General features: G+C 47.5%; 1 protein-coding gene across 3 annotated transcripts in view; it reads left to right on the top strand.

Moving 5' to 3' along the window:
* Positions 1–56: 56 nt before the first annotated feature.
* The window catches only part of GFOD2 (glucose-fructose oxidoreductase domain containing 2), a 61,672-nt gene continuing 45,392 nt past the window's right edge, over positions 57–16,336 (top strand). The window contains exon 1 of one of the 3 annotated variants that reach the window (XM_025216780.1): positions 57–345. The gene's annotated coding sequence lies outside the window, so the exon portion shown is untranslated. Of the gene's footprint in view, positions 346–389; positions 885–10,373; positions 10,799–16,336 lie in introns of those variants that run through there. The other 2 variants (XM_025216779.1, XM_025216781.1) reach the window with 2 other exon arrangements.

Here is a 16,336-nt window from a genome sequence, read left to right as displayed (position 1 = left end):
CCCGTGCGGCCCGCGGGAGCGCCCGTGCGGCCCGGGAGCTCTGGAAGAAGCCTCCTCACGGAGCAACACCCGGGCTGAAACCGCTCCCTGGGTCTGGGGCCCGGCAAGGCTGGGGCGCTTCAGCTTCTCCCAGCCGCCCCGAGAGCTCGGGCCCAGGGAGTCGTCCGCCTTGGACGGCCAATTTCCAGGAGCTTAGAGAAAATAGGGAGGTGACACAGCACAGCAGTCACGTTTCTATTTTGCGTTTCTGCCTTAGAAAACTGCCATGAACCGCGGCCTGAAACTTGCCTGGAAATGCATAAGAGCGCACTGTCCGATGCTCTGTCCTCTGCTGCTGAAATCAAGGTGCAGGCCTAAACCTCGTTGTTGTAAAAGGGAGCAACAGGACTGAGGGGGCTAAAAAGCAAACAAACCACTGACTAGTAGCACTGCTTGAGGCACTGTTGCAAGGGGGTGATTTTGGAGCTTGAGTGTGTAGGAGCGTTAGCCGTGAAGGCGGGTTTCTCTTGTGTGTGGACAAGGCCCATTGCAACCTTCCAGACAGGTTTTTCCCTCCTTTCCCCTATGAGAATTTCAGAGTGAGACTCTGAACAAACTTGTTTGCCAGGAGACAGCTCAAGAGAAAGTGTTGTATCAGTCAGGGATGGTTACAGCTCTGATGCAGTTGGGAAGAGTTTTTGTTCTCTGACTACAGTTGCCTTGGCAGGCAGGTGGGCAAAGAACACTTGGTACATATCAGAAGTGTATTTGCAGCCCAGAAAAGGAAAATCACAGTTGTGTGTCTCACAAAACTTTAAGTAAAACATGTTTGTTTGGATGGGAGTGCACGTCCTTGCTGTGCCATTGAATCAGTTCTGAGAAACGGAATGGCTTTTTGGTGCCAGGTAAGTCTGAGTCCGAAAATTTCAGCTATTTGACTTGTGCCAAAGATGTAGCAAGGTGTTAACAGCGTCTTTTATGAAAATAGCATTATAACTGCTTACATTCGTTTAACTATGCTGAGATCTAAAGATTGATACTTTTTCCATCTTGTATAACTTCATGGTTTCACTTTAGCTGTAGTATGTCTGCGTGACTTAAAAAAAACAACACAAAGTAAATTCTATGCTGCTGATGGGTGACAGTCAAGTAACTCTGGAAAACCTGTAATATGTAGAACGGGTACAGCATAGGTTGCAGAAAAGCAGGCTTTATTTCTCCCTCCCTGATGCATCTTCCCTGGATCTAAAAGGGCCTCTTGCAGGTGGTAGATACTAGTTGTAAAATCCTTCCGCTTCGTTCTTCAGAGACAAAGACAGATGTGGTGATGGTTTCTGAGATCTGGGCATCTGTTCACAAGGACCTGGACTAAGCATCTAATTTTTATTTTAATGGGCCTCTAAACATTTGTTCCTTTTTAGTAATTGAAGACTGTGAACCTAGAAGTGAAATAGTTTGAATTTGATATCAGTCTCCTGAGCCATCCAGTCTTTATCTTGACACTAAGTACATGCAAGACCCTGGTATATGTGGTTGAAATTCTCTCCTGAACTCCAAGAAAACATCAGCAATTCATTAGATGCTGTTTTCAAATGCTTTGCAACTCATTAGGCACATCTACATGTCGTCCTGCAGTGTCTGCACTTGATCACCAGCTACATTGCCATAGCGGCATGCTGTCTGGGCATAGCGCGCTGCTACGGCAACATAGAGACAATATCTACCTGTGTGCCATGTGCACAGTGCAATAACCACCCATACTGCACCATGCTTTAGTACCTAAAAAAGCAAGCACGGCAATGTGAAAAGCAAGCACGGTATTGTGTCTGAAGCTCGCTTTTCCAGGGTATTGGTGTAAACAAACTATAATCTGTTATGCCTTTCATTTATAGCATGCCCTTCCTTCCTTTATGAACAGTATGCCCTAATCATTGGATGGATCTATATCTCCTCTGGATGAGACTGGAAATTTGCCACCTCGTTTAGTCCATTAACTCTGTTGAGAGTTTGATTTCTTCAAACCTTTTCTCAGTATCTCCCTTTTCTCCTCATTCAGTCTGTAAGAGCTGTAATAACTCACAGAAATGAGAACATTCATGTATAACTTAACAAAGTTGTATGAGTATCTGTGTTCTAAAACGTAGAACTCCTGGGTTGTATTTGCCGGCTAAATTGACATTCTTTTGAATTAAACCAACACAATGGACTGGGTCCCTTGGAATTAGCATAATCCGCTGTATATAGCAGTATGCTGCAGGCAGTACAGGTTATACTTTTCAGACCAGTGTGACTTGATTTTGTGGTTTAAATCCACAAGTGGAAAGCCTTTATTTAATGGAATAGTTTATTTAAAGCATCAGTGATATGTCAGTCTTTTTCGAAGGGAAGGTACAATCTGGTTGTTATGACCATGAAGACATGCAGATTTAGAACTGGATGAGGCATTTATGCTAGATATTAAAGCAATTATGTACCTTAATATATTTTAGCTTTTATTTTACATTTTTAGTATGTAAGAAATAGTGATTGATATATTACTTTCCACTAGGTTATTATCTCACGTTTTTACTCAGCAGTTCTTAAGCAGCTGCACTAGGTTAATTGGCATTTATTGAACATATAAAGTTGCTTATAACATTTATTCATTTTTAAACAAACATGTTTAGAGTACACCAACTTTTATCAAGTCATTTTTCTCACTTACAACTAAATTATTTGTTAATTATAGAAATTATCTTTATTTGGTGAATTTTCCTGATTTTTTTTCAGACTAGCCTAGGAAAAATTTCAAATATGCTTCAGTAAAAATGACTGTCCTTTTATTCCTGTTGAATCTCCATGAGCTGTGGATTCATCCTTTTTGTTTTTAAAGATGTTTGAAGATGTTATAATAAGTTTCGACCTTACATATTTCTTAATAAAATCAGATGTCATTTGAAACAGGTTTTAGATTTATAAAAAACCTTAATAACACAGCTAAAAAATCCTTTTTATTTTTAAAAAAACATTTTTTTTTGCCCCATGTTCATATACAGTAATATGGAATGTTGTAAGCATACTTTTAATATAAATGCTACATAAATTCACAATAGTTAGGATGGAGCTCAACGGGGCCAGGGAATTATTTTGAGCGGAGGGCCGCTAACCAGATTTTGGCAACCTGTCGAGGGCTGCATGGGTAGCCCTGCCCCTTGACAGGTGCCCCACCCCCTGGTCACCATCTTGTGACTGGAAGTCTCACCCCCTACCCCCTGACCTTTGCCACCAGAAGTCCCTCCCCTTGCCCTGGGAGTACTTCTTTCAGCAAGGGGTTTTGCCATCTCAGAACCAGAAAAATACCAAATTATATTCTAAAAATCGAGCATCTACAACATTCATTAATTTGATTTCAAAAAATATTTGTGTTCTGATTTACATGTGTTTGTGTAGTGTACACAGAGGTGACTGCACAATAATTTAAAATGAAGTCTTACTGTTGTATATTGTGGGGGGGGTATAGGTATGTGGGGTGAAGAAGTGTGTGGGTGTGGATATATAGGGTGTAGGTGGGTATGGGGGGAGGCTGGCTGGGGTTTGTGTATGGCAGTACAAGGGAAAGTGTGGGTGCTTATGTATGGTGGGGTGTGCATGTGGGACTCACCCTATGAACACACGCACGTGCGCGGTCTGTCCCTGTGGCTGCAGGCGCTCACGTGGTCTGCCCCCATGGCTGCAGGCCAGAGCCACAGCTAGGTGGTGTCCGAGTAGGGCAGGGGCAGGAAATCGGGGAACTGGCTGGGGGTGGGCAGGCCTGGGCCGCTTAAGCCTGTAAGCCTGCTGAGGGCTCCCTCTGGGTCCTACTGCCCCAGCTTCTGTCTGCTTTGACAGGCAGCCAGGGTGAATAAATATTAACTTACTAAATTTTTTAGGGGTTCCACAGGCCAGATAGAATGGCCTGGAAGGCTGGGTCCAGCCCGCAGCCTGTATTTTGTCCACTCCTGAGCTAGACTGTTCTCAGTGGTGGCAGATGACAGAACAGTCTCAAGTTGCAGCAAGGGAAGTTTAGGTTAAATATTAGGAACATCTTTCTCACTAGGAGGGTAGTAAAGTGTGGAACAGGCTACCCAGAGAGATGGTGGAATCTCCAACCGTGGAGTTTTTCAAATCCTGGCTAGACAAAGCTTTGGTTGGGATGATCTAGTTGGTCCTGCTTTAAGCAGGGGGGTGGACTAGATGACCTCCTGAGGTCCCTTCCAACCCTAACTTTCTGTGATTGTATGATTCTAAGATTGGATAGTCTTATATTTTATATTTAACCATTACCAAGTCAGAGGTGACTAAAAATTGTTACTTTTGATCTGTTCTTGGGCAAGTACGAAAGAAATACAGATAAACAAGTAACACTGTGAAATTTTTTTAAGACAAAAGTAAGCATGCAGTTTACCTTCCTAGTTAGCATTGATTGGCTCTCTGTTGGTACTTAGAACAGTGAGGTTTGGGATCAACATGAGAAATAATACTTTCCATTTGCTATCTATCTTGCTCCACGCAAATTAAGGATGAGTTTTACAGAATAAATTGGAGGATGTAGGAAGGGATTACACATGTTAAGCACAGCAATCTGCTGATTATACACCAAGCCTTTTGCACAAAGGCTGTTTTAACCAACTTTGGGTCTTCAACATTGGCCAGGTACAGATGTTCAGTTTCTACTGGGAAAATTGCTGTTCTGGTAGAAATCAAAAGTATACAGACATTCAGGCTTTTTCTTCTGGAGCAAAAATGGCCACTCCAGGAGGAAAAATAGCCCAGCAACAACCATGGTTAAATCACTCTCAGGAGTGTTTCTTTCCAGAGAGTGAACATTTACATGCTTTCCCCCAGCTTATCTGCTTGTCGTCCCAAGACTGCGGTCATTTGAGTCTTGAGAAGGTGTGGGGGGACAGCTTCTCTGCTCCCCCCAAACTGGGAGGAGTGGGGAGCAGCAGCCACTGCTCCTTTCCTCTTCCCTAAACCAGGCAGTCCACAGGATCTGGAAAAATCTTTCTGACCTGTTTCCGGCCAGCTCCCCCTTGCTGCCTTGCCACCAAGCTAAGTGGCAGAGTGGCAAGGGGAAGCTGGGACAGGGGTGCTTTCCCCAACCCTGCTCATGGAGATCTGTTTTTAAACTGCTGCCCTGCCACTGAGCTCTTCGGGCAGGGGGAGGAATGGGGGCAAGGGGAAGCTGAAGAGCCTGTGAGCTGAACATGTGGGGTGGTTATAGACGTGCTTTGGGGGTGGGGGGTGCATTAATTAACATGGCTTCAAGAGCCACTTTAATTAAAGTGTTCAGAGCATCATGTGCATCAGCATCCCCATGCTGAAAAATGCAGGTGGGGGCGCTCTAACTAAAGCAAGCTTTAGTTATTGCACCGCTGCTGCCATTTTTCAGCACAGGGATGCTGATAACATTTGATGCTGGAGTATGCTGGAGCACAGTAATTACCATGCTCCAGCAGAATTGATTAATTGAGTCTGTTTTGATGCACTGTAATTGCAGCGCATCGGAGCAACCTCCCTGTATGTGTATAGGCACTCATAGAGGCTTTCCCCAGCCCAGCTCCTGACCTCTCCCTCCAGCTGACCTGGGGTACTGTGGGATGAGTCAGGCTGCTGTGCCACAGGCTCCCAAGCCTTGCCTCACACTGCCAGAACCTTTCTACGTTGACTGAGTGTTCCCTCCTCTCTTTGCACTTCTGGGTCAGCCGGCAGGAGGACAAGTAGCAGGAGCTATTTTCTTGTGGGGCAGAATGCCCACTTCCTGCCAATCAGCTGACTGGTGGGATGGGAAGTGGGTGCATACTCCTGAGGCAGGAACCCTCCCAGGACTGCCTGTGGAAGCTGCTGCCATCTGCCATTTGACTGGTTGCCCCTTCCTGGGTAGGGGAGAGGGCAAGCTGTCAATTCGTGGATACTAAGGTCAGGAGTGGTCTAGGGAGGAGCCCTCTAGTTCCTGGCCCCCTCTGTCTTCTCTTTTCCAGCTGACCTGGAGTACTGCAGGATGAAGCAGCTTGCCTGAGTAAGTTCTCCAGCCATGGGGCTGGAGGAATGTCAGTACGGTCTAGCTCCCAGGCTAATTTTGTACAGGAAGAAATCTCTTTAGGTAGAAATGAACATGTGTACACAGCCATTATCGGCATATTGTAGGTCACTGAAATATAAATTTTTTGAAGAAGCCTAATCACTTTCTATGAGGTTTTGGAAAGTAACTTAACCCCGCGCCCCCCAGCTCTTGGGCAAAAAGTCAAACTAGTGATTAATAGAAGGGGAAAATATCTTTCTTAACGGTGACCTGTAATTTTTTAAGGGGCAGTGGCATACCAGTGTAAGCACACTAAATAAGGTTGATGTGCTGAATGTCTCAAATTACAGCTGGAAATACTGCTGTATGGTACAAAAAGGGAAATGGGACAATGACTTTGGATCTCTCAGAATCACCTAGGCTGTTGCATATTTAGCTGAGTTTAGCATGTACAAAGGAAAGACGTGGTCTGAGCAGAGGACAGGGAACTAGATTCTGACTTGCTACTTGTCCCTCCCTTAGCTCTCCTAGCATTGTACACTGCAGTACCACTTGTCTCGGAGCTGTGGGCTTGTTAATTTTTTAAAAGCTCTAAGTGTTATGCTTAGCATTACAGCTACTATGTAACTGTCTGGGGAGAGCAGAGGGCAAAGCAGCATTTATGAGTATACACAACTTATATGAATATTTTACTTGCTATAGTAATCTTTATAGTAACTTCAGACTTCGTAGAGGGACATCCTTTTCCCCCACTTTTGTATTCAGCAGCAGTGTGTGTAGTTAGGTCCCTTTTTGCATGTTTGGGTCTATAACTGTGTTGCTTTAGGGCTTCTGACAAATCTGTGCTCAGATTTGAGTTGAAGACTATAAACAGAGTTTTAAGGCCAATCATTGCCTACCTAGGGTCTAAATGAGACAACTGTAGTAAGTGCCTGCCCCCCCCCCCCCGAAAACAAAGTAGAGACTAGAATACTCCTGCTCAGTTAGGGAATGCAGGCCCAGCTCACAAAGTAAACCTAAGAACCTCCCACCAGGCTTTTCTGATACCAGACAAACTGGTACCTAGCAATCTCCTGTGAGTTACTGGCCTAAGTTACATATTCCTTCAGGGTGTTCAATATGCAAACTCCATTCTGCCTCTGAGATTCTCTCAGCTGAGCTGGCTCTACCTCAGGGGTGTGCAAGTATTTGGGCTGGAGGGCCACTTAAGGAGTTTGGGTGAGTTGTTGCTTCTCCATTTCCATCATCCCCAGGGGTGGTGGGACTGGCTGCATGCGCCATGGCCTGGGCTGCCCTCCATGCTTGGGCCAGGTCGGGCTGAGGGACCTGCTGTGGGCTGTATTTTGCCCGCCCCTGCTCTACCCACTTAGACCCCTCTTGGGGTTGAGGTGGGATTGGACTCATTAGCACTTTTGTAGTCAGTGTGGGAAGTATAATTTGTCAGGGAGATTCTAGGATCAGTGTAATTCCTGTAAATATTCTCTTCTGAGTTTTTAAAAAATAACTAGCTCAAGTTGCTTGCATAAAATGCATTTCTGCAGCTGCTGCAGTCTTCAGGATATAACACTTCTAATTTGCAGTTGCAGAATTGCTGTCAGTGCTTTCTCTTCACTGATGTAGCCGCCTTTCTGCTGTAACTGGGAACTGAACATTTAGAACAGTGGGGTCCAACCTTGTAGGCAGGCAGGCCTCGCATCTTACAGTGCCACTCTGATCCCTTTCCTATACCTGATCTGCTGCCCTGCTTTCTGCTCCCAGCCCTTTCTGCAGCAGTGCTCCCTGCTCCCTCCCTGATCTGCTACATGCCACAGAGGCTGCCCATGTCACCTTTAGCATGCCTGCTGCAAGTGGGCCACCCTTGGTCTGGAACTTCATCAGCTTTGTAATATTTAGGTTTCTGCAGTTTTAAACTTTTTAAAGGTGAACTAAGATCTTTTAACCTGGTTAAATTTGCATGAGGCAAGCCACAGCATTTCACAAACTAATCCCTGATTTAAACCCAAGGAGTTGTGGTTGAGCTATAGCATATCTTTTCAGAGTGATGTCCAGTATTGGTTTAAATTTTCCATCCCCTGCATCCCTCAGTAGGCTATACTTGTTGAGTTGAGTATGAGTAGCTCTCCCACTGCCCACTTGGAATCAGTGTTCAGCTGAGAGCAGACAAACCGAGACATCCCAAACTTAATGGAAATCAGGGCTGTAGAATGGGAGGAGGAACTGGAAGAATTAATGGAGGTTATTTTAAGCTCCTAGGATTTGAAGCAGCAGCATGGTGCGCTTGTTTGTCACTGGAGTTTGCAGGGGACAGCTATGCTGAAGGCTGCTGTTTTTCTTTCTCCATTAGGCTAATAGACTGTAACTGTTCTATGTTCAGTTGTGAGATACTTTCATGACTCTGCATCTTCATCACATGAAGTTTGGCTTGCAATAAGAGTCAGCATCCTAAGATTCATAGATTGTAAGGCTGGAAGGGACCTTGGAAGATCATCGGGTCCAGTCCCCTGCACCAGGCAGGAAAGACCCCAGCAGGAAAGACTATCCAGTCTCCTTTTGAAGATTTCCAGGGTAGGCGATTGCAGCCCCTCTGGAAGAAGCCTATTCCACAGTCTGGACACCCTAACCATGAAGATGTTTTTCCTAATGTTGATCCTGAAATGGTCTTCCAGAAGTTTGTGGCCATTATTCCTGGTTCTTCCCAAGGGTGTCCTGGCGAACAGTTGTTCACCGAGCCCCTGATATACTCCCCTGACGTAGCGGTAAACTGCTAACAAGTCCCCTCTCAGCCTTCTCTTTTTCAGGCTGAAGAGTCCCAGGTCCCTCAGCCTTTCCTCGTATGGCTTGCTCTGCAAGCCTCTAATCATACAGATGGCCCTTCTCTGGACTTTCAAGTTGTACCATGTCCTTGTTAAAGAGCAGCACCCAGAACTGGACTCAGTGTTCCAGTTGGGATCTCACTAGTGCCAAGTAGAGCGGAAGAATCACCTCCCTGGTTTTGCTGGAGATGCATCAATTGATGCATGCCAGAGTATTATTTGCCCTGCTGGCAAAAGAGTCGCATTGCAGACTCTTATTCATGCTGTGCTCTATTATTACCCCCAGGTCTCTTTCATTCATAGTGCTGGTCAGGTTGGCATTGCCAAGCCTGTAGGCATGCGGGGGATGCTTGCCCCCAGGTGGAGCGCTTTACATTTCTCGACGTTGAAGTTCATCTGGTTCTTGCCCAACTTGCTAACCTGTCTAGATCCACCTGTATCTGTAACCTATCTTCAAGCGTGACCACGCTGCCCCATAACTTGGTATCATTTGTGAACTTGGCCAACGAGCTCTTCGCCCCCTCATCCAAATCACAGATGAAGATGTTGAAAAATACAGGACCAAGCACCGACCCCTGCTGGACACCGCTGTCCACTTCTCACCAAGACCACTCGGATCTGTTCATTAGGACTTGCTGGGTCCTACCCTGCAGCCAGCTTCGTACCCACCTAACTGTATCACAGTTTCAAGCTGCTCTTTTTTGGAGCTGATGTGGCCTCCAAGTAGATGTATTGCTCCTTGACATAGAGAGCTACACCTCCACCTTTCTTCCCTACCTGGTCCCTCCTATGCAGGGTAGCCCTCCATGGCTACATTCCAATCATGTGAGGAGTCTCACCAGGTCTCTGTAATCCCTACTAGGTCGTACTGCCCATCAGAGAGCAGGAGGGCTAGCTCCTCCTGCTTGTTCCCCATGTTCCTGGCATTAGCATACAGGCACCTGAGTCCTCCTGTTGAAGCCTTCAGTTCCTTGTCATGCTGAAGGAGAGTTATTCCCTCACCTCTCTCAGGATTGGCTCTCCTAATGTTCCTATATATGGAGCTTTCTTGTATGTTGGTCCACGGGTAAGCTCTAGTTAGTGTTTCCCTGTCTCCTAGCAAACTTAGTTTAAAACCCTATTTCGAAGATCCACCGTCCTGGCCAAGGACAGGGACTTACCTCTCCGTGTGAGGTGGATGCCATCCCTTCCCAGGAGTCCTCTGTCCCTGAAGTGTGCTCTGTGGTCAAGGAAGCCGAAGCCCTCTCTGTGACTTCACCGTCGGAGTCATTGGTTGACTTCCTCGATGCAGCCTTCCCTCCTCAGACCATGGCCTGCAACTGAGAGCACAGAAGAAATGACTACCAGGGCCCCGATCCCTTGAGCGCAGCCCCCAGAGCCCTGTAGTCGCTCATGATGTGGCCTGTGTTGCTCCTGGCCATGTCATTCGTTCCCACATGGATGAGGAGCATAGGGTAGTAATCGGAGGGCTGGACTAGCCTGGGGATCCTTGCCACAATGTTTCTGATGCAGGCCCCAGGAAGGCAGCAGACCTCCTGGGCTTGGGGGTCCGGATGGCAGAGGGGACCCTCTAAGATTGCTTGAACATGTGAATTAGTAAGACGGGAATCTTTTCACATCTGGGGTGTGGTGTTTGCTCTGTTTTGTTTTAGGGTGAAATTTAACGTTTTGGTTTCCTCTGTGCAGTTTTACTGGTTCAAGTTCCCTCTGTCTTACTGAAACCACTGTAGCAGCCATCAGCTGAGACAAGCAAGCTGATAGCCTACAGAGCATTTCAGGGAGGGGAACTCACTTTACTGTTTTGCTCCGGACAAGCTTAATACTGACCTTCTAGGTATGGCAAAAAGTTGAACTGTCTCCCTGACATACTTTCCCCTCCCAGGCTTCCGAGAAGGAGGGTCGTTGAAGAAAATTTAAGGAGCTATCAGTTGCTTGAAACAGTTGACCAGAACTTAAACAGACCAAAGTAATTGTTTTTAATATATTTTAACAGCTTAAATACAAATAATGCTCAGCACTTCCTGGGACCATAGTTGTTATAAAGAAAAAAGTAAAGAGCCCTGCACTAGTTAACGTGGCCAGAAGAGTCCATAGATAAAGCATAGGTTTACAGGTAGATTGGTGATTTGTTGTCCCCTGTTCAATCTTGTGTTACTCTAAGTATGTTAGAGGCATAGCTGGGTAGCTGTGTGATGCTTGGGGTAGCGCTGGCTGCTGTGGGAATGATTGCTACAGCGCAGTCAGCTGTGATTGCAGCTGTTTTTGTGCATCCATGCCCCAAAAGCAGTTCCCAAGACTGTTGCCCCCCCTTTTAGTTATACTACTGAAGCATATATAGTCATGCCTGCTCTGTTTGGAGACTCTTTTTCCCTTTTCAAGTCTCACACAGCAGAGAAGAGGGGGACATTTAAAAGGAAAATGTGGTTGAGAAATTGCAGAAATGAGTAGTTACAAAACAGATTGCAAGTCCTCATGTCTGGGGTGCGTGTCACAGGGGCTCCTGCAGTACAGAAAATAAATAGCAGTTATCAGAGATTATACTCCTGTTGATGAAAGGTTTGGTCTGCTTGTTGTCATTATAACCTACCTCTTGTGACAGCTATTCACAGTTAATTATAGTTGATAAGTTTGCTTCCCAAGGCAGAATGGATGGCCCTGTTATAAAATGTCTAAGGTGGAGCAAGTCCAAAATTTTGGTTAAATACGTTTGTGCCCAAGAGGTTGCTTATTGGATGCACCTCAGAGTTAAGCCTTTCTGTTGCATTGTCTCAAGGGTTTGTGCCAAATCCTTCTATCCCCTTGCTCCTGGTCTATCCATAGTTGTTTTTTATTTTTATTTTTTATTTTAAGTCTTTTAGGTGTATTAGCTGCTTGAACACTTACATACGTGCATTTAAGAAGTCCAGATAAATGCGTTGCTTAACTTGAGGAAAAAACAAAATTGCAAATCACCTTTCAAGAATAACCCAAGACATTTATTTGCACTTAGCTTGGTGCCTAAAAAAAAAAAATTAGATATGCAAGTTAACTGGAACCTCTGTTTGCTTGCTTATGTGACTTTTGCTAGTCAGATGAGACTTGCCGACTGATAAATTCATAATGTTTTGATTTAGCTGTGGTTGCACTTTGATTCTGGCAAACCTTGGCCATAAAGATATAATGACTTTGAAATGAAATACTGGTGAACAGGAGATGAAAGGGATGCAATAAAACATTTATTCCCAGTAGCTGAAGTTATCCTGAGAAATTTATTCCTTTTGCCCTAAAGTCCTTAAACATAAGAGTTACAGAGCAGGGAGTAAATTGGCATTGTGCATTTCTAATATGAAATTAGATGTTCTGGTTTGCAGAGGGAGTTTGGGAATTTGCTACCTAACCATTTCTGTGAGCAGCACTGTGGTGTGGGGAGGGGGTTGTTTGGGGTAGTTTTTGCATGTGTGCTTTTTCTTTGAAGGATCAGGTAGCACAGGGCTGTCCACCTAGTGGCCCATGAGGGGTTAATGTGTGGCTGCTAGGTTTCTACATGGCCTTTGCTTCTTGTATTGCTTGAGCTGCTGTTTCAGCTGGGGCCTCTAGGCTTCTGTCCCCCTGCTCCCCTGCTGTCACTTCCACGATGCCACAGTGGCCGTGTAAAGGGGGAGCAGGAGATTGCCCACATGTACAGTACAGGGGAGGGGAATGTATGTTGTTGAGAAGTGGGGAGCTGCAGCCCTTGCTGGTGCAGTTTGCATGACAGCTCCTTAGTTTGCCACCAGCTCCTTAGAAGTTGGACAGCCCTGAGGTAGAACATAGAGCAGCGTGTCCAAAACAAAGGCAAGTGGTCATGATGTCAGTAGTTGGTCATGCAGCCAAACATGGAAGTATGATTTGGAACTGGAACAAATAAAGTCAGCTTGGAGCAGTTGCTGACATTGAGTACCTTCCCAGGGCAGTTTGCACTTGTGTGCACTGCCTGGCTCAGCTCAGACTGTTTACCTCTGTTTACTTCAAGCTTAAAATATGTAGATGGGATAGTAGCTTAATGACATACACTATTATTTCAAATGTAATTAATGTGAAATTTTATTTGCTTTTAAGTAATGGAATCATTATACCTTGTTCATCATCAAAACTTGCATCCCTTTAAGCCAGGGGTGGGTAAAATATAGTCCCCATGGACTGGATCCAGCACATGGAGTGACTTTTTTTTTTGCCTGATCCCTGGCAGATCCCTTGGCCCCACTGGGAGGTGCTGGACACGCCAGCCCACGGCTTGCCCTAGGATGCCCACGTGGCAGCAGCAGCCCTCAGGCCCACTGGCTCAGTGTGGAGTGGGTGCAATGATGGGAGTCCCGGTGAGGGCACTGTGTACAGGACCAGGGATGGGCCAGTCTCCATGGAAACCGTGTGTGGCTAGTTGGGTCTGCTCTCCATGGAGACCGCGTGGGGCCAGGCGGGGAGTTGCATCCCGGACTGGGAGCTGGTCTTCATGGAGACTGGCCCCTGGACCTGGGTGTAGCACCCTCATGAAGGCTCTTGCTGCTATGCCCCACACCAAGCTGGCGGGTCTGGGGGCTGCTGCCACTGCTGTGTGGGCATCCCAGGGTGAGCTGTGGGCTGGCATGGGATGGGGTGCCCCAGTGCCACCTGCCTCCCCCAGCCTGGTCCTGGATGTTGCTTTCAAGTGGGTGATGGGGTATAGAGTTGCTGCCAGGTCCACTCCCTTCCCTCCCCTGCCTGTGGGCTGAGCATTAGGGCTATGCGAAGCTTTGGTCCCTGATTCGATTCGGTGGACATTCATTGGGGTATAGACACAGCTTTCGGTGGAGATTCAGTCTGATTCGGTGCCAAATCAGAATCGGCAGACCCTTTTAATCTCTCTGAATTGAATCGGAGAGATTCGGAAAGATTCGGTGATTTGGGTATAGACGATTGCAAATTTAAATTGACACACTTGCATTTCCTTCAAGTGAGGAAGAAGATAACTGCCTTGCTACAAGGAGATGTAATATTTTTGTAACTATACTTGCTCAGGCTTTTAGCTGTAACCTTCTCAGAGAAATAATATCATCCCAGCCAGGGCTTTGTCTAGCCAGATCTTAAAAACCTTCAAGGTTGGAGATTCCACAACCTCTCTGGGTAACCTGTTTCAGTGGTTTTTACTACCCTCCTGGTGAGAGTTTTTCCTAATATCTATCCTAAACTTCCCTTGCTTCAACTTGAGATCATTGTTCCTTGTTCTGTCATCTGCCACCATTGAGAGCAGTCTAGCTCCATCCTCTTTGGAACCCCCCTTCAGGGAGTTGAAGATTGCAATTAAATCCCCCTCAGTAATCTCTTCTACAGACTAAATAAACCCAGTTCCCTTAGCCTCCCCTCCAGAAGTCATGTGCCAGCCATTTTTATTGCCCTCCACTAGACTCTCTCCAATTTGTCCACATTCTTCCTGTAGTGGGGGCCCAAAACTGGACACAGTACTCCAGATGTGGCCTCATTAGTGCTGAATTAGAGGGGAAGAATCACTTTCCTTGATCTGCTGGCAACGCTCCTACCAATGCAGCCCAGTATGCCGTTAGCCTTTTTGGCAATAAGGACAAACTGTTGGCTCCTATTCCGCTTCTTGTCCACTGCAGCCCCCAGGTCCTTTTTTTCAGAACTGCTGCTTAGCCAGTTAGTCCCCTGCCTATATTGGTGCATGGGATTGTCCCATCCTAAGTGCAGGACTTTGCACTTGCCCTTATTGAACCTTGTGAGCAGGGATCCTGGTTTTCTGTTTCCTGCAGAAAAAATGGGAGAAACTGCGGATTTTCCCTTTTAAGAGAGAAGTACAGACATTTCATTTTAACGGGAAAATGTGGATTTTCCACTTTTGCAGAAGATCTCTCTGCAGGCTGGCAGACTTCCAGCCTGCAAGGGGCTGGAGGGAGGGAAGAGGGTGGTCAGGCAGGGAGCGCCATGTGCACATGTACACGTACACATGGCCACCAGGCAGCCTGGAGAGCAGCTCCTACAGGTAAGTCTGGCAGGGGGGAGGGGGGAATTGAGGCCCCCATAGGGAGGGAGGGAGTTGGGCAGGGCTGGGGCTGCTGCCCAGCTAGGACAGTGCATGGGGCTTGGAGCCTGGGGATGGATTGTAGGGCCACAGGGAGTGGGACAGAACTGTGGGCAGCTTGCCCCAGGGTGCGGGGGCTGACATTCTGCTGCTGCACGCACTCCGGCGGGAGACAGGATGGGCACATGCCCCTTGGATCTGTGCTGCAGGATGGTGGTGGGCTGTCTGCTGCAGGTTCGGGGCTCCCTGCCCTGCTGCCTTTCCTCTGGGGCCTCCGGAGCCCAGTGGGCAGGACCCAGTGTGACAGAGCAGGGCCGGGCAGGGAAGTGCCTTGCTGCTGCAAGCCCTGCACTTCCTTGGTGAAGCACCCCCTGCCCTTCTGGCAGAGTGGGAGTGGTGGCGCAATGTTGTGCCCCTTGCTGATGCCAGGCAGGCATGGTGCATTGCCATGGCAGGGCAGGGCTGCCAGCAGTGGTAATGAGCTTCCCCACTTGGCCCTGCTCTGACCTGCCACGCCAGGTCCCAGGCTCTCGGCTGTGGGGGAGGGCAGCAGGGTGGGGAGCCCGGGCTCTGCTCAGGTTGTGTCACCCATGGGGGAGGGGGTGCCAGGCTCTGCTTCACTGTTGCAGCAGCTGCTGCCTCCCACGGGCAGCACCTGGAATTCAGGCACTGTTGTGGGGTGGGGGCAGGGGGCTGTAGGCCTGGGTCCCTGGCCTGTAGCCGTGGCAGCTGGGAGCCCCCTCCAGCAGGGCTGGGGCAGGGTGCGCAGGGCTGTGGGTGGGGACTGAGGGTCCTGGACCTGCATTCTGGTGAGCAAAGTGGGCAGCAGGAGCTCTGTGCCTTGATTAAAAAAAACAAACAAACAAACCCCAAAAAACCCAACCCCAAAATCAAATGCCAAAATTGATAGGTATTTAGAATTTATTTTATTACAGTGATTGAGGTACTGGTAGGCTTCCAAATTGTTTTAAAATGATAAATTCTAATATTATAAAAGCCTTAGTTTGTGTCTCTGTCTATCCATCCATAATTCTTTATTTGCACTCTGATTGTCTGTCTCAGCAGCCAATCAGAGTTCTCTAAGAGCGTTCAGACTGCAGGTGGTGGCAGTGCTGCAGCGGAGCACCCCCATGGCAGCAGGGGGAGAGGGGACAGGAAGGGGTGATGGAGTGGACAGAACAGGGGGCGAAGCACTGGCCTTACCCCTCGTCCTCTACTTCCTGGGTCCAGTGGTGGCTGGGTGGTGGTGCTCTGTTTGTGCTGGGTGGTGGTGCTCCATCTGTGGTGGTGCTCTGTCTGTGCTCCCCACCCTCGTCATTCATGTGGAGAGGAGGCGGGCGGGGCAGAAGCGGCTCGGCCACAAAACGGCAGTGGGCCGGGGGAGACCATGCTGGGCCTGGCCTGGCCCTGCAATGGCAGCAGGGAGGTTATAGGGGTGGGCAGAGGAGGGGCAGGAAAGAGGGAGCGGGCCTG

The sequence above is a fragment of the Alligator sinensis genome, unplaced genomic scaffold, assembly GCF_000455745.1.
Source record: "Alligator sinensis unplaced genomic scaffold, ASM45574v1 scaffold1317_1, whole genome shotgun sequence".
NCBI lineage: Eukaryota > Metazoa > Chordata > Crocodylia > Alligatoridae > Alligator > Alligator sinensis.
The sequence above is the reverse complement of the archived record's forward strand: the minus strand, read 5'-3'. Positions and strand labels throughout refer to the sequence as shown.